The sequence below is a fragment of the Oryx dammah genome, unplaced genomic scaffold (assembly GCF_014754425.2).
Source record: "Oryx dammah isolate SB20612 unplaced genomic scaffold, SCBI_Odam_1.1 HiC_scaffold_12, whole genome shotgun sequence".
Lineage (NCBI taxonomy): Eukaryota > Metazoa > Chordata > Mammalia > Artiodactyla > Bovidae > Oryx > Oryx dammah.
The window spans coordinates 57,030,568-57,045,092 of NW_024070196.1; the positions used below are offsets into that span (position 1 = coordinate 57,030,568).

General features: G+C 51.2%; 1 protein-coding gene and 1 long non-coding RNA gene across 2 annotated transcripts in view; one reads left to right on the top strand and one right to left on the bottom strand.

Annotated features, from left to right (window-relative positions):
• Positions 1-2,774: 2,774 nt before the first annotated feature.
• Positions 2,775-14,525, top strand: part of NOS1 (nitric oxide synthase 1) — a 191,901-nt gene continuing 180,150 nt past the window's right edge. Inside the window, exon 1 of the mRNA XM_040251626.1 lies at positions 2,775-3,055. The gene's annotated coding sequence lies outside the window, so the exon portion shown is untranslated. The remainder of the gene's footprint in view (positions 3,056-14,525) is intronic.
• On the bottom strand, positions 7,540-9,682 carry LOC120871575. Its single transcript, XR_005723053.1, has 2 exons — positions 9,414-9,682; positions 7,540-7,769 (listed from the first exon to the last, which is right to left on the bottom strand). It is a non-coding gene; the product is annotated as an uncharacterized LOC120871575 (long non-coding RNA).

The following is a 14,525-nucleotide window of genomic DNA, read 5'->3' on the forward strand; positions in this document are numbered from 1 at the left end:
GTAGACTCCCTGAAGACAGGGATTTCTTATCTGTCTTTATCACCACTGTATCCCCAGAGCCTAGGTCAGTGCCCGGCACATAGCACGTGCTCGGGAAATATTTGCTGAATGAAGAATGAATGAGTGAAATGGCGAGACTCCTCCTTGTCAAAGTATCAAAAGCTCAAAGTATGAAAGGGCATGGTAGATCATCATTTCGATATATACATTTTTTAATACAAGAAACATTTGCTGAGCACCTACTGTGTGCCACACTCTGTGTTTGAGTACTGAGGGTTTCATTAGTGTAAAGGGGACAGAGGAGATGGGGCTCAGTTTTGCGGGCAAGATGGACGAGTGAACTGGCCCTTCCGGCAACGGGCAGTAAGTGCTGACTGGGGGCAAGGGTGAACCCAGGGGTGGAGGGAGGTGGGGGAAACACCTGATTAGCATGGGAGATGGACTCAGAAGAAGCTTCCAGGAGACGGTGATGTCAGGAGAAATCGACTAGCTTTTCTAGAACACTCTCCCCATTTCTGGAGTCCCCTTAACAGCATACTGCTGGAATCTTTTGACTGACAGGGAACTCATTCCCTCACAAAGCAGAACATCCTGTGATTTCTCACTGCTTTTTTTTTTTTAAGATTGTTTCGATGTGGGCCATTTTTAACGTCTTTATTGAATTTGTTACGAACATTGCTTCTCTGTTTTACGTTTTGTTTGTTTTGGCCATGAGGCATGTGTGATCTTAGCTCCCCAATCAGGGATCGAATCCACAGCTCCCACCCCTGCATTGGAAGGTGAAGTCTTGACCACTGGACTGCCAGTGAAGTCCCTCTCACTGCTTCTTTCTAGAATATTCTCTTTACTAGTGAGATAACCAGGGGCCAGGGTGCAGTCACCTAACTCAGAGCCCTTCTCATCTGGAGGCCCCAGTCTGCACCCTGGCCAACTGCCCCACGTCTGGCTCAGAAGGACCCCATGGCTCACAGCCCAGCCAGCTGCCTGCTTCCTTCTCAGCCTGACAGGCCGGCTGAGTCACAGGCTCAGCTTCTCCCAGCCCACGTGGGGTCTGAGACTGGGCAAGGGGGATGGGCTGCTGGCCAGATTGCCCGTCAGTCACACCAAAAAGGAGCCCATGAACCTCACTGAGGATTAGACCTAAGAACATTCTGGAATGGCACGCTCCACCTTGGAGCTCCCCGAGGGGCAGACCCAGCAGACAGGCATGTTATTCTACCAGTGAGGACAGCAGGGAACACAGTGTGTGTGTGTGTGTGTGTGTGTGTGTGTGTTGCCAGAGAATGGTCTTATAATAATTATTATTGCAATGGATTGTCGTGGTTAATTATTAGAAATTGTCAGCTCCGTGTGGACAGGGGTCTATCCTCACTGTTCACTGCTGTATGCCCAGTGCTTGTAAGAGTACTTAGCACAAAGGAGGTGCTCAACAAGTTCTTTGGTTGAGTAAGTGCATAGACAACAAGCAACAGCTACTTCCGATTTTTGGAGGACATTCTACAAGGAATTACGTATATATGTGTCTTTTAAATTTATCACCAGTCTCCATCAGCAGGGCACAGAGCGCCCAGCGTGGTAACCCACACAGTAGGAGTTCAGTAGATGTGACTGAGTAAAGAGGCAGGTGCTGGCATTTTCTTGTTTATTCTTATACAGCCCAGGCAGAGAGGCACCTCTTTGGCATCTCTTAGAAATGAAAAATTGAGCCCCAGAGAAGGGAAGTGACCTCTGAAGGTCACCCAAGTTGGTGAGAAAGAGCCAGGGCTTGAACCCATGTCTGTGTGGTTGCAGAGCCTGTGGGTGCTCTTAACTGCTAGGTCCTGCTGCCCCTGGCAATGAGGGGCTAGGGCAGGGGTGGGGGACCCCTGAGAAGGGGTACTGGGCACAGAGTAGGGACCACTTTAGAACTCTCCAGTCTTGCCCTGTGTGTCCCAGTTGCAAAGCCCTTTTGACATGGCATCCCATTTGGTGTTCACTGGAGCTTCAACAAAGCCCAGAGAGGTAGAGTAACTTGCTCAAGATCACACAGCAACTTCAGCACAGGCCTCCTGAGGCTATGTCCAATGTTCTTACCCCTAAAGTACACCTATGGCTCCACCTCAGAGTCCTAATACAAGCAGGGACTGGTGCAGGTCAGAAGAGAAAGCTTATGTTTCAGCATACACACAGACTTTGTTTTTCTAGGCAGCCTGACCCAATACGTCTGGTGGTAAATCCAAATTCCGCACTTCGCTCTATGACCTTGAGCCTTGGCTTCTTGTCTCTGAGCCTTGATTTCCCTATCTAAAAAATGATTACTCACTTTGCAGGTAGCGACTAAATTCCCTGATTGGTGCCTCTCCTGCTGTGTGACCTTGAGGGGAAAGCTTAGCTTCTCTGAGCTTTGATTTTTTTTTTTTTTTCATCTGCTAAGTGGGGTTAAATAAATACCCACCTCTCAGGGCCCAAGAGAGTTAATGGAGGGGGGAGGGGGTCCATGTGGGAACCGTGCAGGGGCCTGGCATGTAGTAAGTGTTCAATAAAAGATAGTTTGGGGATCCTTTGTGATTGCAGTGGGTGGCCCTCCTCAGGACCCTGCGGGCCCAGCCTGGCCACTGCAGACCCAGCGCACATGCTCGCGGCTGCCCCCAGCCAGCTGGGGGGAAACCTGAGCCACCCTCCTCCTGGGCAGAGGCTGTCACTGCTACTGCTGCCTCTGAAATGAAAGAAAGGTCAGAGCCTAGGGAAGCCGGGCTGGGTGTGCGATGGAGGCGGCCGGCAGGCGAGGAGGGGAGGGGTGGCCAGTGGCTGCCTGACTGCCCTGATCTCTCCAGGGGAGGCCTGAACCGGCCGGGCCTGGGTGCAGCCCCCCTTGCCCCGGCTTTGACCCCCTGGCCCCGGCAGAGCCGCCTCCCAGCCTGCCCCTGGGGAGGGGCCACCTGATGTCAATTAAGCCCCAGCCACAAGGCTCATGCCACGCCAGGCGGCTGATTAGTGCCGCCGGCCTCTCCAGATGGGGAGCAAGGCCTGAGAGGGGCGCCTGCCACCACGCCAGGAGGAGGCCTCGCCGGAGCCAGTGAGTACCCAGGATGGGGGTCCCGCTCCCAGGCCGGTGGGCCTGGCGAGCCCGACTGGGCTGTGGTAGGGCAGGGGGGCTCACTGCGGTCTCTGCTTTGCTGGGGCATCTCAGGCCTCTAGCATCCCTGACCCCCTTTGCTTTGGCTTGACCTGCAGGGACCAAATGCCAGCATGGGGGCCTTCTCCCTGGATCGCGCAGCTGCAGGGGCTAACCCCCGGCCTGTGGCTGAAGGGGACCTGAGGGGTGAACAAAGAGCCAGTCAGCCCAGAGGGAGGCTTTAGGGTCCCACCTCTCTCCTTTTCACCCTGAAAGAACTGGCACTTTGTGCCAGCCCGTCTGGGCACCCAAGGCCACTCATGTTCCTCCAGCCCACCGGCTCATGTCATGGGGTGGCCCCATTTGGTTGCCTGGCATGAGACCCCTGCAGGAAGCTGACACGGGGGGCTGCTCCCTCCCCAAGCCAGAGCTTAGGGGGAGTCCTCTGGTTTCAGAGTGCCGCATGAGTCGGTGCACGGCCCGGGGCAAGTAGGGCCCTGGCCTAGGACCCCTGAGGCTTCTGGGGCGTCGTCCAGCGTGCAGGCTTCCGCAGGGTCCGAGCCACCCTATGGTACCCAGTGGGGAGTCAGTCCCAATAGTGGCAAAGGAGGGGACAGCTGCCAACCCATGGCACAGACTGGGGGGGGGGGCGGTCAGAGAGAGGTCCAGCTCGGTACCTCCCAGTGACACCATGACTTGTCCTGGGGCCCACTTTGACCTGTAGGCCCCAGTTCCTGGCTGAGAGGTGGGCTATTATCCATGAACCGGGTCCCTGGTGACAGATGGCGTTGTCCCTTGGTAGTACCACTGGGTGGTCTGTGGCCGCCGCCAGCTTGGGGCAGAGGCAAGGTGTGTTTGGCACAGGATGGAGGGCCCTGGGGGGATGGAACGATGCCAGTGTGTGTCCACGTGCTTGCGCCACGTGGGGTGACTTTAAGAGCTGAGGAGGATCACCTGTGTGGATCACTGGAGCCCGTTCTGGACGGTGGCTCCAACACGTGGTTGGCTCCGACACGTGGGCTCGGGAGGAAGGATGGGCCGTGGGCAGAGAGCCCTGAGGCCAGCAGGGCACAGCTACACGTCCCCATCTGTGTGTATGTGTGTGGTTGTATTGATGCCAGTGCTGTGCAGACGGGGGCTCCTTGGCAGTGTCCCTGGGTCGTTGCAGTCTGCTCTTGCCAGCTCAGTCCATCGTGGAGGTTAGGGGGCAGTGTTTCCCAAGGGGAGCACCCACGAGCTCCCTGGTGAGCCAGCTAGGTCCCCGTCGTGCACCCCAGGCCCTGAACTTGCTCTGTGTCCCAGACACCATTCCCACTTGGCTGAGGCCAAGCCAGGCTGGTGGCTGGAATCCGAAGGCTCGGTCCCTGGAACGTTGTCTGTGGGCCTAGGGTGAGTGGGGCCGACCACAGCTGAAGCCCAGCTGCTTTCTGGGAAGTACTGGATCTAGTTCATTTCCTCCATTAATATTTATCACAGCCCTCCTCCAGGCTACAACCTGGGCTCGGAACTGACACTGTGAGAGTGAACCTAGAATTCATTCATTCACTCAAAAGGATTGATTGAGAGACCCCTGAACTTGGTGGTGACACTTCATGGTAGAGTTCAAATCCATTCCTTCCTTTTATTCCTTCATTCACCCACAATATTTATGGAGCAACCGCTATGCACCGCTATGCTGGGCTCACCACTGCAGTTGCACCAGCGAGTCTGGGAAATGGGGAATCATCATCTCTTCCAACTTTCCTTGTCGTCTGTACACAGCAAGCCTGGATCTGGGAGAAAGCCAGGTGCTTAAGAAACAGAAGAACCTTGAGGGCCCTTCTCTGGTCCTTTCACAGCAAGGCATAAGGGCCCCATTTAGCCAAGCAGCTGCCACTAGAATGTCCCCAGTGTTTACCTGGAATTAGTAACTTTCATTGGAACCCAGTGGTCATGACAAGAACAGGGTGAGCTTTACACACACACGTGGTTTAACTTCCTTTTCCAAAGGAAAGTGTGACCGTTTTGATGATTAACTACCAGGTATGCCTGAGGCACTTGCTCAGGTAACTAATAAATACTAGAAGGTGCCATTTATTATTTTCCACAAGTCAGGAATATACAGGATTCATCTTTTTGAAGTCTTGCCCAGGTCAGCTGGCAGCCCTATTACTTCCTCATTTTATAGCAAAAATGAGGCTGTGAGGGGGCTTCATGACCTGCCCCAGGCCTTTCTGGCTCCAGAGCCTGAGCTTTTAACCTCTAGGCTAGAGTCCTTAGGGAGTTTCTGTCTAGACAGGGACATGAGCAGAACATCTACAAACAAAATTTGAGTGGGGCGACAAAAGGGAGGATGTGCCCCACTCAAGCGGGCGGTGGGGCAGCTAGAAAATGCAAAGAGCCTCCGAGTCTGCAGCCGCAGAGCACTTTTGTCCAAAAGTAGAGCAGAGCGGAGCTGGCCTGGGTGTGAATCTCGGGTGGGGGTCTGGCCCAGTGCAGCCCGGGCTCCCTCTGATCCCCTGCCCTTGGGGAGGAGGACAAGGTCCCTCAGGGAACCCCTGGGGTGTGTGGGCAGCTGGCAAAGCACTTTGGTGTGAAGTCAAAGCCAGCCAGGGTGGACATGGAAGGTGAGGTTACCTGGCAGGTGAAGGCGAGGTGGCCTGAAAGGTTTGGAGAAAGGCAGGCATCAGGGCTGGGGAAAGATGAGGCAGCCATTCGCTGATAATTCACTGATTCACTCAGCTCCTACTCCAGGCAGGGTACTCGTCAAGGCACAAGGATTAGAGGGGTGACGATGGTAAACCACGCTCCTTCCCTCTGCCAAGAACTGATCCTCAACACAGCCTGAGAGAGCAGAGCCTTTGCACTGAGGGCAGAAGGAACTGCTCCTTCCTTCAGTAAGGGATACTGCCACCTGGCCTTGATCTTGGCACTGGGGTTATAATGATTAACAGGTGGAGGGAGTGCTTTCTAGAAAGGGAGAGTGGGGGAAGCAGGAGAGGGCAGCCGAAAGGGCTTAACAAGCCTGGAGACGCTCAGCTGACCCCACGGGGGGCTCCGGAGTGTGAGTGGCACGGCGGAGTTGATCCCACCTTGAGGCAAGGGGGCGAGCCTTTAGGATCCCCATGTTGGCCAGTCACTGGTGCTGTTAGGATGAGGGGTGTCATCTTTCCCCAACAAACCGGCTTGGCTACATAAGGCCGTTCTCCGGGAATAAAGATCAGCAGCTGGGGAGTGCGTACATTGCTGGACAAAAGACACTCAGGCAGGGCACTAAACTGGCCTTCTGTGCCGCCCCTGAGAATTTCCTAGTCGGGTGGAGGAGGCAGGCAGTGGACAGGTGAGGGAGTGTGCCCTGGCCCAACGGAGAAGCACAGAGGGCTGGGGAAGGCCAGAACGGGGCCCCAGACCCAGTGTGGGAAGTCAGGGAAACGTGACCTTGAGCAGCCTGGGGCCTGGATTCAAATCCTAGCACTGCCATTTGCCAGGTGACGGCCCCAGGCCAGGTCCTTCCAGCCTGGAGCCTCTGCTCGGTCGGCTCTCTGCTGTGGATGCTACCTGGGCTCCCTCCTGGAACAGTGGGTAGGACTTGTGTGTGATCCGAGTGGCCCCATTCCTGGCACACACGGTAAGTGCTGGGACGCTGCGGATGGCGGAGCTGGTGAATGGACGTGGGGTCAGGTTATAGGGTGCCGCGAGCCTACAGAATCCAGTTCTTTCCTGCGAGTCCCAGAGAGACATGGGAGCCTCAGGAGGTGAGCCAGAAACGGCTGCCAGGGTCAGGTCCTAAGTGTCATCAGTACTTTGGGTCCTTCAGGTGGAGAGGGGATGCGTGTGGACGGAGCCGAGTTGCCCCCAGGAGGGAACAGGGCCCTGGAACTGACCGAGAGGGGGCAGGCCCCCGTGGTCTCCCCACGCCTTGCTCCCAAAACACAGAGCCCGGGTCTGACCAGACCATCTCTTCCTCTAGGTACCACACCCTTGTCCAACCATCCATCCACCCATCCATCCATTCATTTATTCAATAGGTATTTCCAGAACTCTGACTACGTGTGCCAGCCTCTGAGGATGTGTTTATAAGACAGAAAGGATCCCTAATCTCATGGAACTCAGTTTGTGGTGGGGAGGGGGGTCATTAAACACCAAGGACAGGGGACAGAAAGGGGGACATGGCAAAGGGGTTGAGAAGATGGAAGCTTTGAGCAGTTTCTGGGCATGGTAAGGGTGGGGGGGGGCAGAGGCCTGGGTGCAGGGCAGTAGGCGTGAGCTCAGCAGGGGCAGAGGACAGAGGAGCGACTCTGCTTTTGACCTTGGGTGGCTTCAGCCTGCAGCCACGTGAATCCAGGTTTCGGTTCCCAGCCAGACAGTGGCAGTGAGCGCTAAGTCCTAGTCACTAGACCAGTGGCCCGTGACAAGGCACTTGCTCTTGGGCTTTGCAGAAAAGAATTCCCACAAAGACGGAAAGCAGTGGAGCAAGTTAAATGTTTATTAGGAAGAAAAGAATACTGTATGTGTAAATAGACATGTGGGTGGACTCAGAGTCGCACCCCCCGTGGTAGCTTGAATCACTTCTTCGGGGCGTCTCTTCCGGGTTTCCTTTGGCCAGTTGCCTTGCTTTGCCTGATTCCAAGGTCGTATTTGGTTTAAGTCAGGATCCTGCCGTGTGTGCACACGCATCTCTCAGCCAAGATGGATTCTGGTGAAGAGGCAAGGGTAGGTTGACATCACTTACTGTGAGGTGACGCTCCCACCCTTTTGACCTCCAAGGAGCCTTTCTGGGCAAGTGTAGTCAGGAAGGTCACCTTAACCTTGACAATGAGGACTACGTGGTCTCTCATCTGAGCAGGACTCAGCTCCTCCTCCTCTCCATCTTGGAGTGTCTGTCCACAGGGGACGAACTCCAGCTGCCCAGCCTGGGGCCCATCCATCTCCTGCCTCATTTTGCATCCAAAGCTCGGCTGGGAAAGGGAAGTGGCATGCAGGCCAGGAGGGACTGTCTAACTGAAGATCAAGTGAGTACATAAGAATGTGCGTGCAGGGCTGTGTATGGACGATCGTGGGAAGGGGTAGGTGGACGTGTGAATGGGGGGGTGTATATGTGTGCAAGAATGTGTTTAAGGGCGTGTGTTTTATAAAGAGTGTAGAGGGTATGTGTATGAGCATGTGTGAGTACGTGTGGTGAGGAAGCCCCTGTGAGGGTGTGTGTGTGGACAGTTGTTGGGGGATACACATGTGTATTGAATAGTGTGTATATGGGCGTGTGGGGGTGTGTAATGAATGAGCTTGCCTGTGTGTGGTACATACACAGGCACACGTGAGGGTGTGTGAGAACCAGCAAGTGAGAGGGTGTGGCGGGGGGGGGTGGTGTGTGTGTGTATCTGTGTGCATGGGTCTATACTTGCAAGTGTGTGTCTGTGTATTTTCATCAAATTCTGGATTCTAAGAGTCAGAGAGAGTCTTGACTCCCCTTCAGTCCAACCCCCACCTGCCCACCCCAATAACAAGCCACCTCATGTGTGCACAGCACTCTACAGCTTACACTTTTCCTATTCATTGTTCCCTCCCCCACCCCCAGCAGCCCTGGGAACATGGCTTCAACCCATTCGACAGATGTGGCAACTGAGGCCCCCAGGCCAAGAGGGAGGTGGGGGCAGTGCCTTCAGGTCCCAGGACTCTGTTTCTGGCCAATTCCAGCTCTGACTGCTCCTCCCTGTATCTCTTCCAGCTCAAGCACTTACCCATGTAACAAGATGCCTATTCAAAGCCCACACGCCTCCATTATACTATTTCTTTTCTCCTTTGATTCTATTACTTTCTTTTTTTATCCTAGTTCTCCTCTGGTTCCACTTCCCTTCCACTTCATTAGGGATGAATGAGTCTGTAACTTTGACACATTCCTCACCCACACCCACTCCTGCCAAATGTCTTTTTTAAAAAATCACTTTAGAATTAACAGGAAAAATTCTTATAAAAATGCTTAAATCAAAGTGGAGCTCATTATTCAAGAAAATTTAGGGGGGAAAAATGGGTTTGCAAATGCTCACCAGGATTCCCCTGGAACAATGCATTATACAGAGACATTCACTGCTTACAAAGAAAAACAAACAATCTCAAATAAAGACCAAATATTTTGGAAGACTTAGATCCCAAAGCAGAGAAAACAAATTCAGTCTTAAGGAAGCCGATTGTGCAATTGGCCAGCAATCTCTATGGATTTAGGAAACAAGCTGCCTTCTGCCCACTGGATCTGCATATTAGCTAACGCCCTCAAAGGATCTTCCTACTTAGCCTCAGGGCCCCCCGGGTACCCTCAGGAAGATAGAAGTGGTGACTCTCTTACATTCAGAGGAACGGAGGGTCAGTGCTGAGCTCCGGGACCCCAGTGGTGTGGTCTGAGCTTAGCACGGCCCAGCCTTGGGCATCCCCTCTCCGGGCGGTCAATGCTCTGTCCCCATGAGGTTCCTCTTCCAGTGGGGCTGTGACCTGACCCTCTGGTCTCCCAACTGGGACCTCAGCAGCCGACAAGACAGCCCCAAGGAGCCTGTGTGAGCTGGACGCAGCCAAGGGTGGGAGCTGGGAGGGAAATCTCTCAGGACCGTGCCAAGTTAGCACTGGGGAGGGGACAGAGGGTCGAGGCAATGAAGGTCCTCTCCTCCTGTCTCTGTCTCTCCCTCCCTCTCCCTCCCTCCCTGGCTCTGTGAGCATCTCTCTGGCTCTGCCTTGTCACTGCCACTAGTGATAGTAATGGTAGCCTTTCACGTCGCCGTCACCGCTTTCTTCCGTGTCCCTTCCCTGACCTTCCTCCCACCTGCTCTGTGAAGTGGGGGAGACTGGGACGATCCTTTGTCCTCCTTCATATACTGAGAGCCAAAGGCTCAGAGAGGTTAGGTAGCTTGTCCAAGGTCACACGGAGCTGGGCCATCCCCTCAAGACTGTGTTTTCCAGTCCAGAATGTTCTTCCCCGTGTCATCATGCAGCCTCCCATGTCTCCTTCCCAGGTGTTTCTCCACTCTGGCTGGCACTGTTACCTTATATTCTCCTGTATTCTCTTGACCAGGTTGTGAGATGCAAAGACTGCTATGTCAGGAGAGAATGTTTTTATACCATTGGGTGTCACTTCCATCAGTCCCGTGAGCCAGCAATGATGCTAGTATTAGTTGTGGTTGCTACCCATCAGGTACTGATTGGTGTTTTACGTGCTGGTTTGAGCCATTGGCAACCTTTGTCCTTACCTGCCACGGATGGAAACTGGCACAGACTAGCTGAAAACTATTAAATCGAACTATTTGGATTCAGTGAAGAGCCTGTCCATGGGGACTGGCAGGGTTGGAATTTAATTCTAAGTGAGCAACAGTTTTTGAGCAGTGGGTATAGCCTGCAAGATGATAGCATATAATTTTTTAAAAAAAATGAAATAATGCCACTCGCAGCAACATGGATAGACCTAGAGATTATCATACTAAGAGAAGTAAGTCAGACAGAGAAAGACAAATATCCTTTATCACTTGTGTGTGGAATCCAAAGAAATGATACAAATGAACCTATTTACCAAACAGAAACAGACTCACAGATATAGGGAACAAATTTTTGGTTAGCAATGGGGAAAGGGGTTGGGGAGGGATAAATTAGGGTTTGGGATTAACAGATACACGCCACTGTCTGTAAAATAGTTGACCATGTTTGGCAGAAACCAACACAAAGCTGTAAAGCAATTATTCAATTAAGAATAAATTAAAAAAAAAACAACACAACATTGTAAAGCAACTACACTCCAATAAAAAATTAATTAACAATAGTTAACCAACAAGGATCTACTATATAGCACAGAGACCAATATCTTGTACTAACCTATAATGGGAAAGACACATTTATATATCTGACTCACTTTGCTGTACACCAGAAACACATCATTGTAAATCAACTATACTTCAATAGAGAATAAATAAAGAAATGGAAAGGGAAAACTTTTAAAAATTTCAAAAGATGGCATATAGATCCATGTCTTTCAAACATGGCACACTTTTCAAGGGCACATTCTCACAGGTACTATCCCTTAATGTTGTCATAAAATATTTTGATTATGATGCTGCTTAATTGTGTACCTGCAGAACAGCAGGTATGAGTTCTTCATGCTTATATTCCTACAAAACCAAAGCAAATCCACAAATTGAACACCATCCCAATTACAGAGCAAATCAGATTTGAGCTCAAAATGTGTAAGTGATGGCTTGAGTGAAGTTCTGTTTGCAACATAAGAATAATACATGGTGCATGGACCAGAAGGCTCTCTGGGGTCCCCCAGGTTCTACCTGCCAGGCCCTGTGAGGACTTGATTTTCCCTCCCTCTCTCCTCCTCACACTGCTTAGAGCCCTCTGTCTGTATAACATGGTGTTCCAGTCTTTGGCCTTCTCCAGGCATGGGGAGGATCATTTCTGTATTGTGCCAGTGGGCTCTTCTCATTTCTGTGCGGTAATTAAAGCAGGACAGCTCAGCCCAGCTGCCATCATCACAGAACAGTCACTGGAATCACGTGGCAGCTCCTAGTGATGAGACAGTCATCAGCAGATCCAGGAAAGGCTGATGGTCATGTCCTACACGTCAGTGATAACACTTCTAAATGATCAGAGTGCCTTATGAACCCCCGTGGGGACCCCAATACTTTGGCCAATAATTTGTCCAATACTTTGGCCACCTGATGCAAAGAGCCGACTCATTGGAAAAGACCCTGATTCTGGGAAAGATTGAGGGCAGGAGGAGAAGGGGACAACAGAGGATGAGACGATTGGATGGCATCATTGACTCAATGGACCTGAGTTTGAGCAAACTCCGGGAGACAGTTAGGTCAGGGAAGCCTGGCATGCTGCAGTTCATGGGGTCACAGAGTTGGACATGACTGAGTGGTTGAACAACAAGGGGACCCCAATTTCAGAAATGTTAGTTCAGGTACATCTAGTAGTATGAAGAAACGTGCATTCCAGTTAGGGGGCCCAGTTAGGAGGTTATGGTTAAGATTTGATGCTGGGAGGGCTCCAAAAGCTAAAATGGGACAGAAGGTCTGAGTGGTGGGCTGAAGGCAGATTAGGCAGAGTTTGGGCTTGACAGTAATGCTCAGAGAACTGGCATGGGGTTCCTGGAGCCTCCCAGAGCCATGAGGTGCCAGGAGAGAGGAATTAGCAGGAAGCCAGGCAGGAAAAGAGGCTCAGCTTTTCCCAGGCACGCTGGGATCCTGGGCTCGGCTTCCCTTGACTTGTCCCATCCTCAGCTTCTTGGTCGGTTAACTGAGACCTTCTACCATACTTGGCGGTACAGACAAGCAAGTCAGGGGATAAGGTGATCATGGTGTGAATTCTAGCTCTATGACTTCCCAGCTATGGGACCTCAGACAAGCTTCTGCACATGTCTGCAGCTGTATTTCCTTGGCTCTGAAAGGGAAACTGAATTAGAAAGCTTACGGTTATTGTCAAGGTCAAACAGAAAGGTCTGGAAACTTGTGAGCTCAGAAATTGCAGCTTCTGCTGCTCTTCCTGTGATCATACCTCTATGTCATCAGCACATCCCTTCCACCAGCACCCTCTACCCTCCGCTCCATCAGCCTGAGTCCCAGCTCCCCTCAACAGGTGCATCCTCCTCCCCCAGTTTATCAAACGCCTGCACCCCTAGCTGCTCTCCTGTCTCTAAAGAAGCTTTTCAACCTATCTCACGCCACACACCCTTTGGCCCTCTCACAAAACCCACAGACCCCTTGGCAGAAGAGTGTTTTTCAATGCATAAAAAATAACATACAGGATTGTGAAGGAACCAATTTTGTTGAGTTGTAGTTACCAAAAATGTATTTTTATAAAAAAACAGAGAATATGTGTGTTTCTTTATGTGTTAACTAAATGAGTGGCTGTGAGCCTAACACACTGCGAATTTGAAGAAGTGATGAGCATAAGTATTTTGGGATATTTGTCAACAGCTATAAGGTAATATGAAAATACCTACTATTTCCTATCAATGATGAAGTCACAAGTCTGATAATACCGATGTGGCTTTTCCCCTGTATTTGTAAGGAAAGCAAATGCTAAATTTCAGCTCGAGGTTAATAACATAAAGATGTAATTATTTGTTCCCATCCAAGTTCACAGCCCCTCTTAATTGTATCCAGAGACCCTTTGCTCCAAAGCCAGTGGTGTTAACTGCCTGCACCATGCATGTAGCTTTTGCCACTGACTCTTTTAAGCCAAGATTTCTCTCTATTTGAGTGTTCAAAATCTCTTATCTAAGAACATTCACATGGTTAAAAAAAAAATAATAAACAGGAGACAAAGCCTTACACTGGGATGTCGCTCCCTGCCCCACCCCTTCCTACCCTTAGTCAGCTTCCCAAGGGTTCCCGTTCTTATGTCTTCTAGCAGTTTCTTCTGTGGTTATCTCCAAATCTCTCAATGCCACGCATATACTTGATGTTTATTGATTTCTGGACCTTAGACCTTATCTATCAGCATGTCCTGCCCTATCCTCCCAATGTAAGTCTATCACTATTTTCAGTCCCCATTGGTTACCTTGGCAACTTCAAGAAATGCCTTCCACTTTCGTTTCTTATTTCATCAGCCACAAGCAAGGTATTTTGACTCCATGAGCATTTCAGATGAGACGCTGATGTTCTATCTTCCTTCCTTTTTCTTCTCCCTCTTTTTCTTGCCTGATCGATGTGGATCACTGATTCATTCTATACGCGGGTCCTATCTACCTAATATGGTTATAAGCTTCTGGAAGACAGGGTCCTGATGTGGTTTCTCACGGATCCAGCACAGCGCTTGGCACACAGTAGGTGGCAGTGAGTCTGTATCCTGTGCTCTGTGCCTTGGCTGTAGTAGGTACCCCTAACCTGGCAGCAGGCCCCCAAACACCATGGCCAGGGGAGGAAATGGAACGTCACTACTGACTGAGCAAGGGACATCATTGCCGTAATTAAGCGCTATAGAAATTCTTTCTTGGACTTGGGGTCTGAATTTCCCATTAGAGCTTCAGGGAAGCTTCTTCAAGGAGTATATTAATGACTGAGCAATAATGAACCATTACCTCCCCTCCTGCCAGGATCATTGGATTTTCAGCCAGGCATAAAATGATTCTGGGAAAACAGACGGCAAATTTCAGAAGAAAGAAGCCTTTCTCATATCATTCAGAGTTTGATGACTTGCTTCCCATGTGCCATTCCTATTCAAAAAGGGAATCCATTTCCTGTGAGAGGAAAGTTTCTAAAGCCACTCCCTTCACTCAAGCCTCTTTACAACGATCCATGGCTTCTCAGTTTCTTGGGACAAAGTCCAGGCTCAGCTCAAGGCCCTGGACTCTTGCCAACTCTCTCATTCCTCCCAGCTTCACTGCCCATAGTCCATGCAGGCAGGACAGAACTTACTGTTCCCCCAGCTCAGCACATTTCCTCCTGCCCTCACCTCTGCAGCTGCT